The 22,507-nt window shown below is 40.0% G+C and overlaps 1 protein-coding gene across 2 annotated transcripts in view; it reads right to left on the bottom strand.

Annotated features, from left to right (window-relative positions):
* CABCOCO1 (ciliary associated calcium binding coiled-coil 1) overlaps window positions 1-22,507 on the bottom strand; it is a 104,954-nt gene that overhangs the window by 15,260 nt on the left and 67,187 nt on the right. The window lies entirely within an intron of this gene.

The following is a 22,507-nucleotide window of genomic DNA, read 5'->3' as shown; positions in this document are numbered from 1 at the left end:
CAACTTGATTCGGTGATTTATTACGTCTCTGCTGAGTTCTTTTGATCCTCCACTATGCCCTTTGTCCTCTTTTTCAATGCAATATGTACTTTAATAGCTACATCAGTTTAAAGAAAACAATACACAGAAAAGCTGCTATTTCACTTAAACTTCCAGTTCTTTTAGTTTTATTTGAAAACACTTACGGACAAAGGCACAAACAACATCTAAATTGTATTGCACAACAATATCACAAACAAAACAAAAAGGCAATGCCACAACAGAATACATTTGTTTAGGCCTCTGAATATTTATGAAAGCAAATTGCTTTCATCCTAAAAGTTTCTTTTTTGTATTTATAAAGAATGGCTTTAATCATCCTATATAAACTCTGGGGTGGACCGCTGAAGAAAATGGAAGTGGTAAGCATGACGGTGCTTTATAAATAAATGTTAAGAAATAATTATTGTCAAGTTATATTTTTCTATATAGTTAATCCTTAAACGTTTACTGTGAAGAAAAATACAGCCATGGCCAAAAGTTTTGAGAATGACACAAGTATTGGTTTTCACAAAGTCTGCTGCTTCAGTTTTTATGATGGCAATTTGCATATACTCCAGAATGTCATGAAGAGTGATCAGATGAATTGCAATTAATTGCAAAATCCCTCTTTGCCATGACAATGAACTTAATCCCAAAAACATTTCCACTGCATTTCAGCCCTGCCACAAAAAGGACCAGCTGACATCATGTCAGTGATTCTCTCATTAACACGGGTAGGTGAGAGTGCATCTTCACGCACAGAGAGGCGAAGACTTTTGGAGGATGGCCTAGTGTCAAGAAGGGCAGCAAAGAAGCCACTTCTCTCCAGGAAAAACATCAGGGACAGACTGATATTCTGCAAAATGTACAGGGATTGGACTGCTGAGGACTGGGGTAAAGTTATTTTCTCTGATGAATCCCCTTTCAGATTGTTTGGGGCATCTGGAAAAATGCTTGTCCGGAGAAGGAAAGGTGTGTCATGCCAACAGTAAAGCATCCTGAGACTATTCATGTGTGGGGTTGCTTCTCAGCCAAGGGAGTGACCTCATTCGCAATTTTGCCTATGAACACAGCCATGAAATAAGAATGGTACCAAAACATCCTCCAAGAGGAACTTCTCCCAACCATCTAAGAACAGTTTGGTGATGAACAATGCCTTTCCAGTATGATGGAGCACCTTGCCATAAGGCAAAAGTGATAACTAAATGGCTCGGGGAACAAAACATTGACATTTTGGGTCCATGGCCAGGAAACTCCCCAGACCTTAATCCCATTGAGAACTTGTGGTCAATCCTCAAGAGGCAGGTGGTCAAACAAAACCCCACAAATTCTGACAAACTTCAAGCATTGATTAGGCAAGAATGAGTGGCAATCAGTATGTGGCCCAGAAGTTGATTAACAGCATGCCAAGGCGAATTGCAGAGTGTCCAGTGATGATGTAAGCTGGATGTATGAAGCATATACATTACATATATTTATTGTATATATGGGACATGCCTTTTAGCTAGCATCTAAGTGCCTGTTTCTGACTATACCTGAACTTCTTATGCAAGTGAATTCCAACAAAGAAGCTACGTAAAGTGATAGAAATTCACCATCAGATGGAAAGAATATGGGGAAACTCATAAAGATGACAGAGTCAATTATTGCCCTCATCTGCTACATTTTGACTGTTAACCTTCATTGAACTAGGTGGGATGTGACATACCCCAGCAAGATTTAAACTCCTATAACTTTAAAAAAAATACTACACGTAAGTTGCTGTTTTGTGTAGCAGGAGTTGCAATGTTGCCACATTGTGTAGTGATGGTAATTTAGTGCGGTGAGCACTAGCACAGTAAGCACACGGGAATCTTAAACCCCACCTGGTTCGGCATACAATATTTTGGTTTTTATTACTTTTCTGATACATATTTTGTTGTTTTTACTGCTTTATGCTTAGTTTTAGGAACATAGACTTTTAAATTAATTCTCGACTTCGGGATGAAGACACATATACTGCAAAAAAGTTGTTACTAGTAGACATAAATTTAGTTCATAAAAAAGTTTTTTTTTGTTTTACTAAAGAGTTTATTCCTTTTTTATTAGTTTGTTTTATTTTTACACCTGAAGGGACAATAATTAATGTTCTAAAGTATAGCATGGGGTATGATTCGCCATGTTGATTGTTTCCACCTGTTTCACAAAAGGTTAAATCTGTCTGTTATATATAGTACAATAGAATATAAATAAAAGTTTACAAAATTCATATAGACTTAGAAAATGTGTGTATGATTGTGTATGTGAATTTTGCAGTTTGTTTTCCATGGAGAATCTGTACCTCTAAAATGTAGTTTTATTATCTGAATTCTCTTCTAACAATTGGGTTACAAGGGTCAGACATTATAGTAAACCATCACTCTGAATCTTAGACATCTGAAGGTTTTACAATCTGAGTTTGTTAGAAGAAAATATTTTCATTGTAAAGCAGTTACCATCACACCTGTAATCCATACATTTGTCCTTGATCACCCGAACATAATTCTGTAGTATACACAGTTTGTGACCTTATGCTATTTTCTAATAAATCTAAGATCTCAATGCAAATAAATATTTTCTTTGCAGAAGCCAAAAGTAAGACAAGTCATGATATTCATAAATATTGCCATTCCCTAAAAAAAAAAAAAAGTAAAAAAGAAAATGTAAGTAGGACCAAATACAACATTAAGACAACAACAAAAGTATATGTCACATATTTTCATTAATTTATCACTCACTGTATTTTCTTAAGTAATTGGAGTTAAACTTGAGCAGATATAATTTAATGCAGAAAATTTTTTTCACTTCATTTAAATTTGGTGTCATAAAGAACTTAGCATAACACTGTACACTATATGGTGGGTGAATAGGCTTCACTGTGTCCTGCTATGGGCAGTTTGGGTGATTTATACAACATTGGCCTGAAATTGTCATAGCAAGCTTTGCATAGGAGCTTGAAATCCATTGGCTGGTGGTAACTGGGCCTATTAGATGACCACACTAAAGTATGAAGCCATTCAGCTTGAGAAATTATCAAATATGTCAAATTTTTTCAGCCACATGTATGGTCACTCTTAGGTCAAAATTTACGAAGAGTCGTATTCATCACATTTTGAAACCAATGGAGGGGCTCATGGCCAAAATCACCGAATATGGTAATTTTGACATTCTAAACTCAAGCTGCTGTTGATTGGTTTCTAAACCTAGATCCTCAGGCTAAAAGTGCTGCATGGATCACTAGAATCTGTGCATACTCCTCTACATGATTTTGTAAAAAAAAAAAAAAAAACTAGATCCCCACCCCACTGAATTAATAACCAACACTAGACCTTTTTGCCTAGACTGCTAGTGGAAAAATTGTGTTCCATTACCCAACACTAGGTTTACCAGCCAGAGCTGGTGATACTATTGCAGGGTGGATTTGCAGTGTGCGGTCCCCCTCCATAGTTTCTTCTCTAGCACCAACACTGACAAGTCATTAGATACAGTATAAGTTTAAACCACAAATACAGACAAACTTTTAAAATACAAAAATAAAGCATAAGATTAAATGTAGTATAAAAAAGTCTTGCATTTTGTGGATGTCTGCATCCTCTGTCTGAGGAAGTGGATAGATCAATGAAATGTGGAAATCATGAAAAATAGCTATTAAATATAAACTACCCCACTTACCCTCATTCAAACACTTATAACTCATTCAGATCCATATGGAAGTATTTTCTTCTTTCATTGTAAGTATCGCAGATGGATGTAAAAAAAACAGACCACATAGATTATGCACAACTACCTCTGATGGGTTTCATTGTGAATGATAGTTCACTCCTGTCCACTGTCACAGTAATGCATTGGAATGCACCAATTAGTTAGAACGTGGGAATAGCTGGGCTCTGACCAATCAGAGCTTTTCGATGCATTCCCATGGCAGTGGCCAAGGAGTGACAGGGCTAGCTAGGATCTGTAGTGCACCAGTAAAGAAGATCAATTCTATTCTTTAAACACAGCAATGCACCAGGCTTGAGGAATAACTCTAGTGCTATCAGCAACGGGCTGGTTCTTCTTAGACTGCATGCTCTTTGCTTCCCCAGCGTTTTCTACTAACAGCCTAGGCTTAAGGGTCTAGTGATGGGAATTCATTTTGGAAAGGCTCCACAACATTTTTATTTTAATTTAAAACTAGCTGGAGTACCCGGCATTGCCCGGGATTTTAAGAATGTTTGTTTACACATCATCCTCCAACAAACCTATCCTTAGGCAGGCCTCACGAAAAGTGTGACAAACTTCCCCATCAACAGTCCTAAGGTCTTAGAAAGAAGTAGGACCTGTAATGGTGTAAATCAAACTTCTGAGAGAGAAGCATTCAAAATGTGTCGGATGTACAGTGTAAACACGGCCAAAAGCTTCTGTTGCTCTGATACCAGGATGACCACCGTTTCGCATGGAGATACACCCACAGTCTCTCACAGAACATAGGGCATGCTGCATATCATTTAAATCAGCAGAAACTGCTTGTGCTAACTATTCGCATCACTGTGCAAATAAGACACATTTGAAAGTAAAAAGTAGCACAAAAATATGCTCGCCACTACTGAGTCACAGGGAGCTCCCACGTTATGTGTAGTGCACAGAGGATAACAGTCCTATATTCCACAGCTCCCATTTATGTAGAGCAAGATACTCATTGTGCATAGCAGAAGTGTCACAATGAAGTTGGTCTACTGTATAATGTACCCTTTTCAGCATTGGAGATACAATCCTGTTTCCAGGTGGGGATGTGGCAGCCAAACAGGTGAGCCTGGAGGCTAGTAGAGGCCAAAACGCCTGGGGCCATACCTGCAAGAAGCACGCAGGACTAAGACTTTGTGTGAAGTTGTGCGCAGACTAGTTGCCATTGATAGTTAGGACTGAAGAAGTGAGGTAGTGCCCAGACTGGGGGCTAAGTCTTCTTATTTATTACTATAGCTTATATCTATATCGATCTTCTATTGAAACAGAGATTTTTAAGAAGCCTACAGACCTAAATACGACATTACTTGCAGAGAGTTTCCATCCAAGACCCCTTAAACGGGGTTTACTGCTTTCTCAGTTGCTGAGGGTAACTCATATCAGATGCCTTCTGCTCGACAAGAATACCGTTCTTCATCCTGTGAAGGCCGACACTAGTCTAGATCGTGTGGTATTCCCAACCACATGTTCTATGTCCTCCAATAAATTGAGAGAATCAATTCTAAAACACTGACACATCATCAGTACTGATCCAGTGTTGAAGGAAACATGTCACAATAAATCACTCTTTATGTATAAACGCAGTAACAACTTGAAAGATTGGGTCACCAATGCAGATGTCAGCCCAGGTACTCCAATAGATAACTGGTTGTCTTTGAAAAATTGATCTTTTCTCTGTAACAGGTGTGTCAATTGCCATTTTTTGCTAACTGGAGAGACTTTTGTGCACCCTGCTAACGGTCGCACATACCAGCGGATGACGTACGAAAGTAAAAACGTTGTATACTTGATCGTTTGCCCTTGCCAGAAAATATACATGGGTAAAGCTACACGCATGCTAAAAGAGTGCATAGCCGTGCATAGTTTATCTATTAAGAAGGCCCTAATTTTAATAGACCAAAGCACACCACCAATAGCTAGACATTTTGTGGAGCATGGACACTGCATTAATGACTTCCGCTTCATGCCTCTGGATCAGATTAGACCTCTCAAGAGAGGAGGAGTAGAGGCAAAAAATTGCTACAAAGAGAGTGTGAATATATCTGTAACTTGGGGACCCTGCGTCCAGCAGGCCTCAATAAGTATTTGTCTTATAATGTCTTTTTATGTAGAACTGACGAGAGTGTAGCTCTTTTCTTCTACCTGTGGCAACTATCTGAATAGTCCTTAAGTTTATGGGTGTTTTATTATACCTCCTGATTTAGATTGTATTGCAGGCTGCTTATTCTATTTTTGGTGTAATTATATGCATTTTATGTTTATAACTTTTGTCATTAGGCTCATTTATAAGAGATTATCTTTGTTATTTTTATGGGAGATCCCTGATGATTGTTATTGCTTTTTCATTTTCTATGATTGCCTTGTAGTACATTAGGGAGGATTGGTGCCTGATAGACTTTATCTGTGCTTACTTGCCTATTTTGTATTACATTTATGCTGGTACATATTAATGTGTTTATAGCATAAGTTGTTTGGTTACCTGGGTCACCAGTTACCCGCGTCCTTTCAGATCAGGTGATGGCGCTTTACGGCGCCACTGATTGGACGCCGCGATGGTTAGCAGGTACTATTGCCATGGATACCTGTCTCCTCCTCCCTCCCCCGGACGGTCAGCTGACAGTGCCGATAGCGTGCTGCTAATTGGAGAGACCGGGGCTGGGAATGACGGAGCATAAGGTAAGCCGGATAATTACATGTCGCGAAGGAGACACTTCTGGAACACAGTAACAGGTTGGCAGCATGGCGTCTTCTTGGTAAGTAATCTGATATGTCTAATCATTGGCACCAATCCCCCTATTTTATTAGGTGCCTAACTTCACTGTGCTCATGATTAAGGTAATTCACCACCAAAACGGCCGCCTGGGCGGGGGCAATTTTTGATGGATGCATGATGTCACAGGGCTCATGATGAGTATATCTGCCAAATAAATATATATGTGACATGTGTTACATATGATAAAAGATTATGGCTCTATAAATGACACTTTGAAACTAAAAATATTTTTTCTTATTCAGAAGGTGGTGTGCTGGTCTCTCGATTTTATTCCTCGGAAGTTTGTAATTGTTACAGACACACACACACATATTTATATATTACATACACACACAAAGTATATTATTTCACTTGTTTGACACCAGACTACATCTTCTAAAAGGATTATATATTACGCAGTTATTCATATTCAAATGATATAATTGCTTCGAGTAAATAAAGCAAATAATTAATGTATAACTGATGCAATCATTTTATCAATGAGGATGCACCAAATCTGAAATCACGAGTGGTTTTAAAAGCAGGGGCTAAATGTAGCCTGTGGACTGCAGGCATCATCAAATTCTGTGCAAGTCTGCCCGATTTTTTACAGTAGCAACCATTTAAAAGGCAAAATCCACCTGGTTTTGCCTTTTAAATGACTGCTACTTTAAACCATTTCGCAGATGCTTGAATTCCGCAGGCTATTACATTTACCCCCATTAGTTCTTTAGGACATTAAGTTTTGCAAAAAGTATCTAAAGTGTTTTATGACAATGAATTTTACCAGGATTATTGAGTAATAGTTTTTTTCAAGCAAAACATATCCGAACGTAAGTGAAACAATCACAATCTACATGAAACATACTTGCCTACTCTCTCAGGATGGCCAGAAGTCTCCCAAGAATCGGCAGACAAGTCTTCTGGCTGGCCGCCTACCCTTCCCCTCGGACGGTTCCCTGCAGCTCTCAGATAAACCCCCGCATCATCATGGCCCCGCCCCCTGCTTCACAATGCCGGTACTTTCGGCATTGCGTAGGGTGCCAGGACCAAAATGTCACGACCCCGCTCTGCCCGTAAAGTTATGTAATATCCATGGCTACGCCCCCGCAATGCCAACCTGACTGACCCCCTCTTTGAGGGGGCTGCCAGAATGTTGGCAAGCATTACATAAAAGAAACTATATATTGACTATGCGTAACTCAACACTATCTTCAGGGTTAGCCAGTTAGGAAGACAAGGCATTAGAGATTGCCACTGCAAGGGCAAGAGGACAGGAGTGCTTTAATTACAGCCTGCTATACAAATTATAAATAGATCCCTTTCCCCTTTTCCTGATCTGTTTATTTAAATTTACCCTTACTCAAATTTATTTCTGGAGTTTACAAGCCAAATTTCAATGCATGACAATTTCTATCCTATATCTTCTAGTCTATAAACATAACAATTATTAGTAGCTATTTGTTTTAGCCTATACATTTTAACTCATCAAAGCTTTTAATAAATTCAATAAAAAGTTGTTTTATCTTAATAACGTGTGATGCCCCTGAGGTCTTGTATTTGCATGAAAGAAACGTTGTGCAATATTTATGAGCTTTTCAGTTTTGTCCTTTCTTTTCTTCAAGGATTTTATTAATTATGTTAAACTTATAATCTATCTTTTAATGCTTTACATTATTTGTTCAACTCATGGCTGAGCACTGAAATGTCTTACCTCTAAATAATTTAAGGACTTCAGTAGAGCAATGAAGGTAAAATGTGTGCAGTCTCTGTGATTTTATGATACTCTTTCTATTGGGATGTGCTACCTACCTGAGACTTAATACCACAACATAGAAAAAAGAGAGAAACCAGGTGCACCATACAACCATCAATAACTATACATCATATACAATGTTTTTGGCATAAATATGGCCAAAGTTATGAACTTGCCCACCAGTGTTAAGGTAACCTCATCAGGCAAGTCCCTAACACTCCATTAAAATGTTTAGTTGATGGCAGTTAACAAAGCAATTGGGTGAAAATGGAGGCTAATTGAATAGCTGCAGGTGTATGAGCCCTGCCCTCATCGTAGCATTATCTCTCAAACTGCAAGCCTAAGAAGTAGAGGTGGGGCCAAAATGATGCAATTCACATCATATTGGCACCACCCCCCTCATTTGGACCCTTGTTTCCTGGTATTACTGTTCCCATCCTGCCCATTTCACTACGAAGTGAGCGGGATGCAAAAGATCTGCCAGTCTTCCGGGGGTCTACCCAAATAATCGGGAGTCCCTCTGACTTTTCAGGAAAGCAGATAAGTATGCTAGATACTTCTATGGGTACCTGGTATACACGTGCATATTATTGCTGTTTTCACATTCCCCAACTCAATATCAAAACCTAATACAAATAATTGTATTGAAAGATATATTGTTCATGTATTGTAAAATTAATTTTGAATAATTTAAGTATTTAAAAACAGTGATAAGTACGTGGAACTGAACCAATGTTAACATTTCCTGCAACTTTGAACATTATGGGCCTGATTAGAAGTTGGACAGATTACTCTTCATGAATAAAATAAGTGATTTTTATCATACAGTGCATGCGCCGCATGTGCAGTCTTGGGAAGTGCCTGGTCAATATTGATTAAGGGCAGAAAAAGATGCAATAAAGATGATATACCACTAGAGGCCGCTCACTCACTCCAGGTGTCTCGTGTTACATGGCGTATTGAGGCTAGGGGTATATTTTCTTAAGTGCAGATTTTTAGAAGTGGAGTTGTTGCCCATAGCAACCAATTAGAATCTACTTATTTATCTAGCACCTTCTAGAAGATAATAGCTAGAATCTGATTAGTTGCTATGGGCAACAACTCCACTTCTAAAAACCCACACTTTAGTAAATATACCCCTAGGTTTATGAGGACACATCAGTAAGCACTTACAATCAATATAACCAATTGTTATATTCTAGTGTTAATTATCCCATTTCATTTAGTTTGTTATATACACAGCAAATATATTATTGTGAAATAATATATCCATCCATATTTTGCTGTGCTTTGGTATTTTTCTATTTGCATTGCTGCAAATAATTGTTCTGCCTTATAACCAAACCACATAATAAATAATGTAAGAGGCAAGAAGAATGATTTAAAAAGATCAGAACAGGAAAATGGGCTGATTGATGACTGCATAATGAATGAATTCCACAGATGTGATTGCTGTAGGAAGAATTGACTTTGCATAAGTTACCCGTATACTGTGAAGATATTTTTTTTCCCCTGGCACATCCTTATCAGAAATTAGCTTTGTGTAAATTGCTAGCACTGTTCATAATATGTACATAGTGGAAAATTACTGTTATTTAAAGAATGCTAAAATTAATTATGGATTATGGTTCATTTCGCAAATACTAATGGGGATTTACCATCCATTGTTCATTTGAAATAATTGATTTGATATTTCATATAGAATTAAAAGATTTGACTATTAATTTACTGTTTCTGACTATTATTAATAGTGATGGTAAAAACTCTCAGAACACAATTTCTTGCATATTAATTATTTTGCTAAAGGACACAAATAACATCAGGATTTTAATCCTGTGATTAATACAATTATGAAGTATTGTAGTATAAACGCAATAAAGAATATCATATTATTTAACATGTATCTTAATTTGAATGGAATTCAAATTATAAAATAAAAATACAGGGCAGTAAAATGCCTAAAAATTAAAATACAAATACGCTAATTAACATTTCTGGTATATTCTCCATACTTCATAACATATTGTAGTTTAAACTGCTAAAATCAAAATCTTCATTACATTTATTATTTTAATTTAAATTAAACTTTGATGCAGGCACTCTAGTCAGAAAGAGACTGTATGCGAGCATGTGTGGGACTCCTATTAATTCACATTCATTAATATTAGTTTAGAATTCAATGCTTTTTATTTCTTCTCACAATCTGTCTCTAGTAGAGTTCATGTGCCAGCATGATTAAAACAGTATTTCACTGCAGGAAGTCTTATTTAAATAAAGAAAGTGCAGACAGGATCAGCATCATTTATATGCATGTTGTTTGCTGCCAATATACTGGGGTTTGGGAACAGCTTATAAAGCCAAATTATATCAACCATTTTTTGTTGCTTTTCCAGAGATATTGGATTACTGTTTTCAATTACTTTATTAAACTCAAGTCAACCATTGAAAAAAAAAAAAAAAACAATGCACAATAAAATACTTTAAGTACATAAATATAATTCAGCATGAACTTAACATGGTAATAATGTACATATAGTACAGTAAATTAGAATGTAAACAACTCTTGAGATGTGGGAGCTCCCAAATCTGTTGAAACACTTGGACTATGGTATTATAAATTAAACATAGTCCCACCCACTAACAGATATGCACCTTAATCTACATGTATTTAGTGTTATGGACAATGCTATTTTAGAAGCTATGTGCAGTACTGATGGCCACATTTGACTTATCTGTTTGATTAACGAGAAGACCCATGAGCACTGTCTATACCTATGTCAGATCAACATATATTTAGTGGTAATTTAGTGCTAAATTGTTTGGTCCTTGAATAGTACAAAAAGGAACCCAGGAAGAGCTTTCTTCAATACTGCAAATATAGCAGGAGGCAGAGACTTATTAGGTGTTATATAATTCCATATCGCACAAGGGGTAAATAGATAGATTTTATAACATTGTTTGTGCTCTTCTGTAATTAAATTTTTCAACTACTGAAATGTTCTAAGTTTTCTACTGTCAACAATCTGTAGGTCTAGCTACCATCAGATAGGCCTACAGATTATTGACAGTAGCATTAAGAGACAATCTGTAGGCTAAATTATAAATGAAGCAAATTTTGAAAATGTTCAAGTCACTTGAGTTATGCACCACAAAGCAAATGTGTGGTACCCCGGGTGTTGTATTGGGCACATATAATAAAGGTTTAGAGGGGACCTTATAGCTGAGATGTTAGCTCCATCTAATCTTCCTTCTCCCTTGGCAATGAGCTTTATCCACCTCAGGCTGTAGCAGAGAGGTTAGCCCCATACACACAGTAAAATTATATAATGTACCAAGCTTCATAAATAGCATAATCAAGTTGATTTAGAAAAGGGGGTAGGAAGACATAGATCCTTGGCATGTTACTTTATGATAATATTGATCACCATACATATGACAAGAGATTGCAGCACAAAAGGGAATTTAACAAATTTAAACACAGTAGCTAGCAATTCAGCAGTGAATAGGCAATAACTCTTTCCAATAGTTAAACAGACTTCTTTATCTTTGCTCCTGCAGCATCTCTTTGGCTATAACTACAAGAACATTTCTTGGTTGTCTCAATATATTTTAAAACACACATTAACCTTTGTAAAACATGAATATACAGTAATAGGAACATGGATTATTACTAAGCAGATTAAGCAAAAACGTCATTGGAAAACCAAAGCTATTGCTCTCTTTAATAAGGAAAGAACAGCATTAGATGCTGAACATATTTCTATCGCGGATTACAAATACATGCATGTTATAGGTCACTGACCGTCCAGTAACAGAGTACAAAACGGTTTGTGCACTTTAGAGTAAAATACTGAACCGTCAAAACGGTTCTGCATTTTACTCTGAAGTGCACACAAAGTTTACATTGTGTACATTAGCAAATTCAGGCACTGTTTCTTTAGTAGCTCAAACAACGGAGCAGCCGTCGCTGGACAGGTCTTGCACATGCGCACGCCGGAGGTGGCACATGCGCAGTGGGGGACCATCGTCCCACTTGCCAGTGCTGTGCGCTTGCAAGCAGGTCTGAATCAGGCCCTCAGTCTCTTGAACAAGTCAGGATTACACAGTACTTGATATATAGCATATCTCAGTATCTCTTAACAATTCTCAGTATCTGTCAATCATTCTTAGTATCTTTAATACACTCTCGCAAAAGCTCTTTTTTGTAGCTTTCAAACAGCCTCCTTACAGCTCTTTTACTCACTCACAGCCTCCACGGATCTCAACTATGGCTTCCAGTGGTGACACACTGTCTCCGGCATTCGGTCTCAGCTGTTGCTTCTGCAATGGTCAATCCACTGTCAACGGCTATGCAGTAGCTTCTGTCACCTCGCATGCTGAGCCCACTAACTTGTCCCTCACAGCAGACCTGTGGCAGCTCACCCCGCTTTGCACTATGCTCCTCTGCATCTCCAGGTCTCAACTACGCATGTGAAACCACAAACATACTGTCCTATGGTTGACTTGTCCCAATTTCAGCAAATAGCTGCTCCACCTGGTGGCAGCCTCATCTATGGCAACATCCTTCGGCTCCTGTCAGAGCCAGGGGTATCACAATTGTAGTGTCACAGATTTCTGCCTATAACCCAACATTAGATTTACATTTCAAAACCCTCCAATAATATGCTCTCAGATTCTAACTTCCTGGTTGTCTCCATTCTCTTCCTCATATTATGACACTGCCCTTGTCCCATCCAGCCTTGTTCTCACCTCTAAATTCACACAAATGGGTAAGAGCACTTTTGTCCTAAAATAATCTGTGCTGATGAGCATTTTCATTATAAAGATACAAAGGGGGAATACAATTAGCGGTGGTGGCCGTTTCTTTGGCACCTCGTGATCATCGTCACCTTTAATTTTTCTTCACACCAGATAGGAGTTGATTGAATTATGCACAAATATTGCAGAAATAGCTTCTGGTGAGTTTGCATGTTGCCTAATGGATAGCAGTTCTGCATGCAACATATGGAGGTGTGAGCAGAACCAGCCTACTGTTACTGCCCATTATAGGCACAAAGTGAACTACCAACAGCAGCTTGTGTAATTGGATCCAGCCCATACAGCATACTTACCTCAATGTCTTGGAGACTTCTGAACCTCGTGTGGCTCGTCTGCCCATTGTCAGATGGCTTAATGGCGAGATTCACGCTGTATCGCATCATCGTGCTTCTGATACCTGCCTTAAAATGCTAGGAATCACAGCAATGTATAGTGGGTTGGTGCGATATATCCCACACTGTCCACCTGGCTGCTCCACATTCCCTGGGACCTCCCACTTTGTTGCCCTCTCCCATGGAGAATCACAATCAGTTAGTACTCAGTGCTGCTGTCCAATCCTTACTCAATTGATTCACCTGCAGCCATCTCAAGAGGATACCCAACCCCTATTAATGAAACACACACTAAAACAACAGAAAGGCAGCTCTAGCAAATCAGTATATTAATAAGATTTTAATATATACATAAATACACATACATTATAAAAATCACCACGTAAAATCACCGGCCGCTGTCAAGAATATTATTTTATATATAATAACCAGTATACACCAAAGTACAATGGACTTTCAGATTTCACTTGTTTCTTATATCTTATAAGCATAGATTAATAAGTGTTTCAAATTCCCAAGCTGCATCACTAATTTAATTATCTGCTTACAATTCTGTCTCCAGTCAGGTAGAATTTATACCGTCTTAGTACTTGCAGTTAGTATATGATTCCAACGATGGATCTTATATACAGAAATTAATTCGGAATTCAAATTCCCAGTATACGATTCCAACCAGGGACGGCTCTAGGGGTGTTCGACCTGTGCGGTCGCACAGGGGTGCCACCCGTAGAGGGCTCACCCCTCCCCAACATCCCGATTTCAGCAGGACAGTACTGTCCCGCTGTTCCACCCATGTGCCGAAGTGGCCCGCGGGTGGTAAAATCGGGAGGTTGGGGATCCCCACCGGCCCCCATAAATGGATGATGTGCGCAACAGGAGAGGGCTGGAAGAAGCCCAGCTAGTGAGGCTCCCCCAGCCTGATGTTATTTGTAACGTCATGTAGGGGGCTATGGCCTATGGTAATTAGGCCACTCCCCCATTTTCAGCTTCGCTGCGCATGAAGGTAGGGTGCACTGATGAGGGCCGGTGCAGGGTGCTCTGACCACTGGAGCCGGCCCCGATTCCAACACTGTATCTTTAGTATGATTTAATTACTGCAATTTTTTGTCTCTTATGATGTTAGAAACTCTTTGTTAGTGACTGTAGTCTGAGGAAGCCGCAGATGATTTACAGAGGAGGGGAAGCGCGTTAAGGATTGATTTTACTGACACCGGTGTCTTTGTTACCGATACCCCTGTGGACAGTGGGTTACACCTTTGGTGGGTTACTCCAGATAAAGCTGCATAGATTGGAGTAAACCAGCAGCCGGGAGATCTGGGATGTGCCACAGTGGAGCATAGGAACTACCGTATATACTCGAGTATAAGCCGAGTTTTTCAGCACATTTTTTGTGCTGAAAAAGCACCCCCTCGGCTTATACTCGAGTCATGCCCGCATGGTACGCTGCTGAGTAGCGTACCATGCGGGCCGCGGTGCAGACTGTGTCACTGTGACACAGCCTGCACCGCGTGTGTAGCGCTGACCGGACGGAGTTCGGTCAGCACTACACACTGACAAACACACAGCCGCCGGAGCCGGCAGCTATGTGTTTGGTATAATCAGCAGCCGCTGAGAGTCTGTCAGACTCTCAGCGGCTGCGCTGCTGCTGCTCCCACTGCGGGAGCCATCTTCCGGCTCCCGCAGTGGGTAATGGGAGAGACGTCATCATGACGACGTCTCTCCCATTATGCAAAGTGGCAGAGGAGCCTGCAGCAGCGTCGGGACCAGGAGCGGGGTTACAGGTAAGTGTTTTTTTTTTTATATTTCTTTCTACTGGGGGGGGGTACTACCAGGGGGGGATATCGCTACTGGGGGCACTACCAGAGGGGGGGGATTAATAATGGGGGAACTACCAGGGGGGGGATGTTGCTACTGGGGGCACTACCAGGGAGGGGGGGAATACTGGGGGCACTACCAGGGGGGATGTTGCTACTGGGGGCACTACCAGTGGGGGTTAATACTGGGGGCACTACCAGGGGGGGATATTGCTACTGGGGGCACTACCAGGGGGGGATTAATACTGGGAGCACTACCAGGGGGGGATGTTGCTACTGGGGGCACTACCAGGGGGGAGTTAATACTGGGGGCACTACCAGGGGGGGATATTGCTACTGGGGGCACTACCAGGGGGGGGGATTAATACTGGGGGCACTACCAGGGGGGGGATTAATACTGGGGGTACTACCAGGGGGGGATATTACTACTGGGGGCACTACCAGGGGGGGATTACTACTGGGGGCACTACCAGGGGGGGATTACTACTGGGGACAGTACCAGGGGGGGATTACTACCAGTAGCTGCTGCATTTCCCACCCTAGGCTTATACTCGAGTCAATAAGTTTTCCCAGTTTTTCGTGGTAAAATTAGGTACCTCGGCTTATATTCGGGTCGACTTATACTCGAGTATATACGGTAGCCACTTCTATTTGTCTAATAAGGTACTTTATCTTCCTGGCCAGGAATGGAAAAGTCAACAGGTAATATTACCTTCATTTTTTAATAAAGACAATTTGTACCTTTAAAGCGGACAGTTTATTTACTAACTAGGATTGTCCTGACTAAAAGACAACATTGTAACAATAAACTGTACTAACAATACAGAGTTGGAATTCAATACAAACTACAGTCACTAACAAAGAGTTTCAAACATCATAAGAAACAAAAATAGCAGTAATTAAATCATACGAAAGATACAGCGTTGGAACCGTACTAACATGTACTAACTAAGACTGTATAAACACCACCTGACTGGAGACAGAACTGTAATAAATGTGGGAATTTGAATCACTAATTAATTTCTGTATATAAGATACATTGTTGGAATCATATACTAACGGCAAGTACTAACTAATACTGCTTTCACACCTAAATCCTGGGTCTGAGCCGAGATTTGGAACACAGTTCCAAAACGGGGCAGACCCAGGACAGACCTTCTCTACTGCGGCGCTGATCTGGATTATTCCCAGACCGGCACCATTCACACTGCACACGGGTGCAGTGGTACACTTCTCCCGGTGCTTGAAGATGACATCATCTCCAAGCTCCGAGAAACCCGGAAGTCCCCATGCTGTAAAGGGACCCAGGTCAAATGACCCAGGGTTCCCGTTACACTGCAGGGTTTCACGGGTCGTTCCCGTGTAAAACCCTGCAAGTTACCTAGGTTGGATTGCCAGGTGACTCGACCCGGGAATCCAACCCTGGCCCCTTTTACACGTAGGAACTACCCAGGTTAACTCTGCTATAACCCGGGTTTTAGCTCTGGTGTAAAAGGGGTATTAGACTGTATAAATTCCACCTGACTGCAGACAGAATTGTAAACAAATGATTCAATTAGTGATGCAGCTTGGGAATTTCAATCACTATTTAATCTCTGCTCATTAGATATAAGAAGCAAGTGACATCTGAAAGTCCATTATAGATTGGGATATAACTGGTTATTATATATAATATTATATTCTCGACACCGGACGATGATTTTACTTGGTGATTTTTATAATGTATGTGTGTTTTATGTATAGATTAAAATCTTATTAATATACTTATTTGCCAGGGCTGCCTTTCTGTTCTCTCCCATGGAGGGCAAGCAGAATTTTGGCAAGTATGCCATTGAGGGCACAGGATAATCTGCAATGTTAGTGTACGGTAGCGTTCCCGCTAGGCTGTTTTAGCGGGGCGCAGCGCCCTGCCCTCCTTTTGGTAGGCAAAAAGCACCCTGCCCTCCAGAAGGAGGGCAAAAAGCGCCCTGCCCTAACAGCCTGCGGAAGTCCGTCTTCACCCGCGGGTCGCAGTGTCCCGCGGGTGAAGAAATGTGCAGTGACCCGGTCACCCCCGGAGAATAGACGCCGGGCGCATGCGCCCGGCATCTATTCTCACTGTCCTTAGGGCTTGGGGGCTGCCCGGCGTGTCCGTAAGTGCCGGACACGCCCCCAAGAGTGACGAAAAGGGGACGCGTCTTATAGACATGCCCCCTTTTCAATGACCACGCCCCCTTCTCGGTCGTGCCCTATCTATCTCCGGCGCCCAGCCTCGCGCCGGAGCTAGAGTGAACACTAGTACGGTAAATATTAGCAGTCACACATTGCAAATACTGTAATAAAATACCCCCAAAGACTCACAGGAGATAAAGATCAATAACAAGATGATGATTTGACTCAAATCAAAACACTACTTAAAAATATGGAAGATCTGTTGATTTATTTAGCTGGCAGCTTGCATTATACCTTCCTATATGTCAATTCTCAACACGCAAGATGCAAGTTCAAAACAGTGAAACGTCTGCTGGTCTATTTATCTTTAGGTTTAAAAATGTGATAAAAAGAGCAGGTGTTGTTTTCTACTATGCTGCTTACTTTCATGATTTTCTACTATTAAAGTCAAGAGGACAAACATGAATGCTTAATTTACATTTTTATTTAAGCCACTCAGGAGAATTTGTTTTTATAGGCATTTATTACTGGCAAACAACGACGACTGATATAGTGAACTACATCTCCTAAGTGCTTTGTGGCTTTATAGGCTTGCAAGCACATGTTTTCTGCAGCTTTGTCTGATCAAAGAGGGATCAGTTGTAGTTCTCCGATTTCATTTGCAAAAACAGCCATAATTCATAAGACTACTAACTCATAAAAGATAAAGGCTCTTTACAAAATTGTCTAATGAATACATCACATTGCAATAAACAAGTTAACTCTCATATATTCCATGCATAAATTGCACTAATATCTCCTAATTTAGTATCTATGCACTCAGATCTGAGAATTATCCTCCTATTCATAACCAGCTCCCCCACCAAAAAAATACACAAAACAAACATTAATTGAGCAGAGAAGTCAGTAGCCGAGAACAAAGTTGATTTACACGGATCAGCAATCTGCAAGGCATTCCACAAAAAGGTCTCTATAGGAGGATCACATTGAAGAAGCCCTAGCTGAAAAAAAACCCTATGGCTTACCACTAGATTTACTTTTTTGGAGCACTGTCAAGATAAATGTGAAAAAAAATATTCACATTTAAAAACATACATGGCTTGTAAACAAGTCAATCACATTGTAAGAACAGAAATAAATGTATTTTAGATTCTTAAAAACAAGATTTATGGTACTTACCAGTTAAATCTCTTTCTCTGGCTTCATCTGGGGGATACTTCATTATGCTTGGGTTAGACTGACTTGGAGGCGTTAGCACCTAATGAGGCCAAATGTTTGGAAATACAAACTTCTCCCCTCTAACCCCCTCAGTTTGAATTTAAATTGCGTGAAGGAAAGAGGTAAACACCTTCTAGCAAGCTATTCACACATTCATCAATCGAGGGAGGGATCAAAGTGTCCTCCAGATGAAACCAGAGAAAGAGATTTAACTGGTAAGTACCATGAATCTTGTTTTCTCTAACTTCATCTGGGGGACACTTCATTATGCTTGGGGATGTACAACAACTGATCTCTATGGGAGGGTACGTCTGGATTTGGCTGAATCCAAGACCCTTTGTCCAAATTCAGATTCACTGGATGCAAAATCCTGAAAACTGTAAAACTTGGTGAATTTATGAACTGAAGATCATATTGCTGCCTTACATAACTGTTCTGCTGATGCACCATTCTTGCCTGCCCAAGAAGTACTAACTGAACGAGAAGAATGAGCTGAAATTCTAGCTGTAAACGGCTTTTCAGCTCCAATATAGGCTTGTTTTATGGTTTCCTTAATCCATCTATCATTTGTTTAGAGGCTGGCAAACCTCTCTTCTTGAAATCATAGCGAATGAATAACATATCCGTTTTCTTATATCTGCAGTTTTATTCAAATAAACCTTTAAAACAGTAACCACATCTAGTAACAACAACTTGTCCTTGTTGAAAGATTTGTCTGCCCTGGAAAAAGAAGGAAGTACTATCTCCTGGTGTAAGTGGAAATCAGACACTACTTTTGGCTGAAAAGAGGGACTAGTACGGAAAACTGTCCTATCCTTATGAGTGATTAGATATGGCGACTTACAGCATAAGGCCCCTAATTCTGATGCTCTTCTCGCTGAAGTAATAGCTAGAAGAAAAACTAACTTCCAAGTTATCCATTTAATATCATCCTCCTCTATTGGTTCAAAAGGTGGGACCTGAATTTTTGATAGTACCACATATAAATCCCAAGGTTCAATAGGTTCTCTATATGGTGGTTTAATGTGTATTACCCCCTGTATAAATGTTTTTATCTCTGGCAGGACTGCCAATCTCTTCTGAAAATAAATTGGGAAGGCTGAAACCTGAACCTTCAAAGATCCTAGGCTCAGTTCTAACATGAAACCTTCCTGCAGGAAATCAAGGAGTCTTGGTAGACAAAAAGAAGAATGAGGGGCCTTCCTCCCTTTACACCAATCTATATACTTTTTCCAAATCCTATAATAATTTTTTGCCAAAATGTTTTTTCTTGCCTTACTTATAGTCTGAATGACTGAAATTGAAAAACCTTTCGTCCTTAAAATTTTGGTTTCAAGAGCCATGCATTCAAACTTAATCTCTGAATGTCCTGACAAAACATTGGGCCCTGAGACAGTAAGTCTTGATGAAGGGGTAACCTGAATCCTAGTCCTACTGCCATTCTTATTATTTCTGCATAACAGGCACTTCTTGACCAATTTGATGCCACCAATATTACTGGGCTGCCTTCCTTTGTAATTTTCCTTAACACCCTCGGTATCATTGGAATTGGTGATATGTATGCCAGCCAAAATGTCCATGGCATCACCATGGCATCTACCTGAAAAGCTAATGGGTCTCTGACCCTGCAACAGAATCTGTATGTCTTGCGGTTGAACCTGGATGCCATCAGATCTATTTCCGGCTGACCGCACTTCTCCATCAAAACCTGAAACACTTCTGGGTGTAATGACCATTCCCCTTGACAAATTGTTTGATGACTTTGGTAATCTTCCCTCCAATTTTCTATTCCGGGTATGAAGACTGTTGATATTGCTGGAATTTTGTTCTCTGCCCATTTCATTATGCGAAATGTCTCTTTCATTGCTAACCAACTCATTGTTCCCCCTTGGAAGTTTATATATGCTACTGCTGTGGTGTTGTCTGACTGAATCTTTACTGGCTTTCCCATTATGAGCTTTTCTGCTCTTATTGATGTGTTCCAAACTGCTCTCCGTTCCAACACATTTATCTGAAGTTTTGTCTTTGATGTGGACCATAGTCCCTGAAACTGGTGTTCCCCCATGAATGCCCCCATGCCCTGAGTCTGGCATATGTGGTAATCACTATCCAGGCAAGAGTTAGGAAGCTTCTGCCCCTGTTCATGTTTCTTGTATTGGTCCACCATCTGAGAGACTTCCTTGTTTCTTGTGAGAGGGAAACTAATGGATTTGCTGACTGAACATGGGATCCTGACCAGTTCCTTAATATGTTCCATGGAACCTTCTTGAATTAATTCTTGCATACTGAATAGTCTTGAATGCAAACAAAATCATTCCTAATAAACTAGTTCCAAAATCCTTTTGCCTAGGTTCTGGATGTTTTGGATTTTTTCTCTCGTCAGAAACACCCTTCCCAATTCTGTGTTGAATTTTAATCCTAGGAAATCCAATTGACGGATGGGAATTAATCTAGATATTTTCCAATTTATTGTCCAGTCATGATCCTGTAGCACCTGTATTGCCCTTAAGAGATCTCTCTATAGTGCCAACTCTGAATCTGCTTTGAACAGAAAATTGTGTAGATAAGGAATCATTATTATTCATTCTCTTCTTAATAGGGAGCAGTGGCTGGACCGAATGGTAGGGCCCTCAACTGGAAATGTTTTCCAATTGCAAATCTTAGCAGATTCTGATGTCCCTTCCATATGGGAATATGTAAGCAAGTATCCTTGAGGTCTATACATGCCAGTACCTGATCTGCTTCCATACCATTTATCACTGACCTTATAGATTCCTTTCTGAACTTGTCTATTTTTAATTTTACAATTCAGTCTTTTAAGTTTAAAATTGGTCTGTGACTGCCATCGTGCTTCTGCACCAGAAAAAGATTTGAATAAACACCTCCTCTTTAGCTGGGAACTGGAATTATTACCCCTGACTTTAACAAGCCTCTTATGGCTCCTTTCAATCCTGTACGTTTTTCCTTGTTTAAAGCCATTTTGTTGTAAAAATTCTCCGAAGCAGGGCCCAATATGCTTATCACATATGACTTCTAAAACCCACTTGTCTGTGGAAGAAACCATCCATCTGTCCTTGAACAACATTAACCAGGCACCCACCCGAGAATGCTCCAGGTGAATGCAGATTTGGGCTGCCCCTTAGGGTTCTGTTTTCCTTGATCCTGTCTGACAAATCTACCTCTACTTTTAATTAGAGATGTGCAGGCTCGGGTTCCGTTCAGATTTTCCCGCCAAATTTCAGGTCTCAGAAAGAGGACTTTTGTCTATGAAAGTTGATATTTGTCCATGAAAGATGATGGTTTGCCTCTTTCAAAGTCCCAAAATTTGGCGCGAAAACTCTGAACTTGGTGGGAAAATCTGAAGCAATCCGAGCCTGCACATCTTTACTTCTAATATTGATCTCTCTTGTAGGTACATTTTAACCTTTTACCCAAAAGGACTGATTTAATTGTTGTTTGAAAGATGGGCGAACAAATCTGTTTTTGGTCTTAAGTCTTTTTAACTGGTAAAAAAAATAACTATTTCCCCCTGCGGCTTCAGAAATCTTCTTGTCTAACTCAGGCCCAAATAAATATTTATTATCTATGGGCAAGAATTCAATAAACTTCTTTGTTTCAGGATCTGCTTCCCATGCCTTCAGCCACATAACTCTTCTTGCCACTACCGCAAGGCTCAACAATTTTGAAAAAATGACCGAGGAATCTAAAGCAGCCTCACTCAAATACTCAGCAACCACTTTGAGTTGCTCTGCTAAAGACATAAATTGGTCCTTAGAGTAATTAGAATGGATACCTTCTATCAACATGTCAATACATTTTTCCTTAACTTTTGCTACCCTAGTGCCAACCAAAGAGCTGTATCTGCTGCTATAAAAATGGACCCAAGAATACCTTCACATTCCTA

Source organism: Taudactylus pleione, unplaced genomic scaffold, assembly GCF_031769625.1.
Source record: "Taudactylus pleione unplaced genomic scaffold, aTauple2 ptg000518l, whole genome shotgun sequence".
NCBI classification, from domain to species: domain Eukaryota; kingdom Metazoa; phylum Chordata; class Amphibia; order Anura; family Myobatrachidae; genus Taudactylus; species Taudactylus pleione.
Note: the sequence above shows the minus strand (reverse complement) of the source record. Positions and strands in the feature narration are given on the sequence as shown.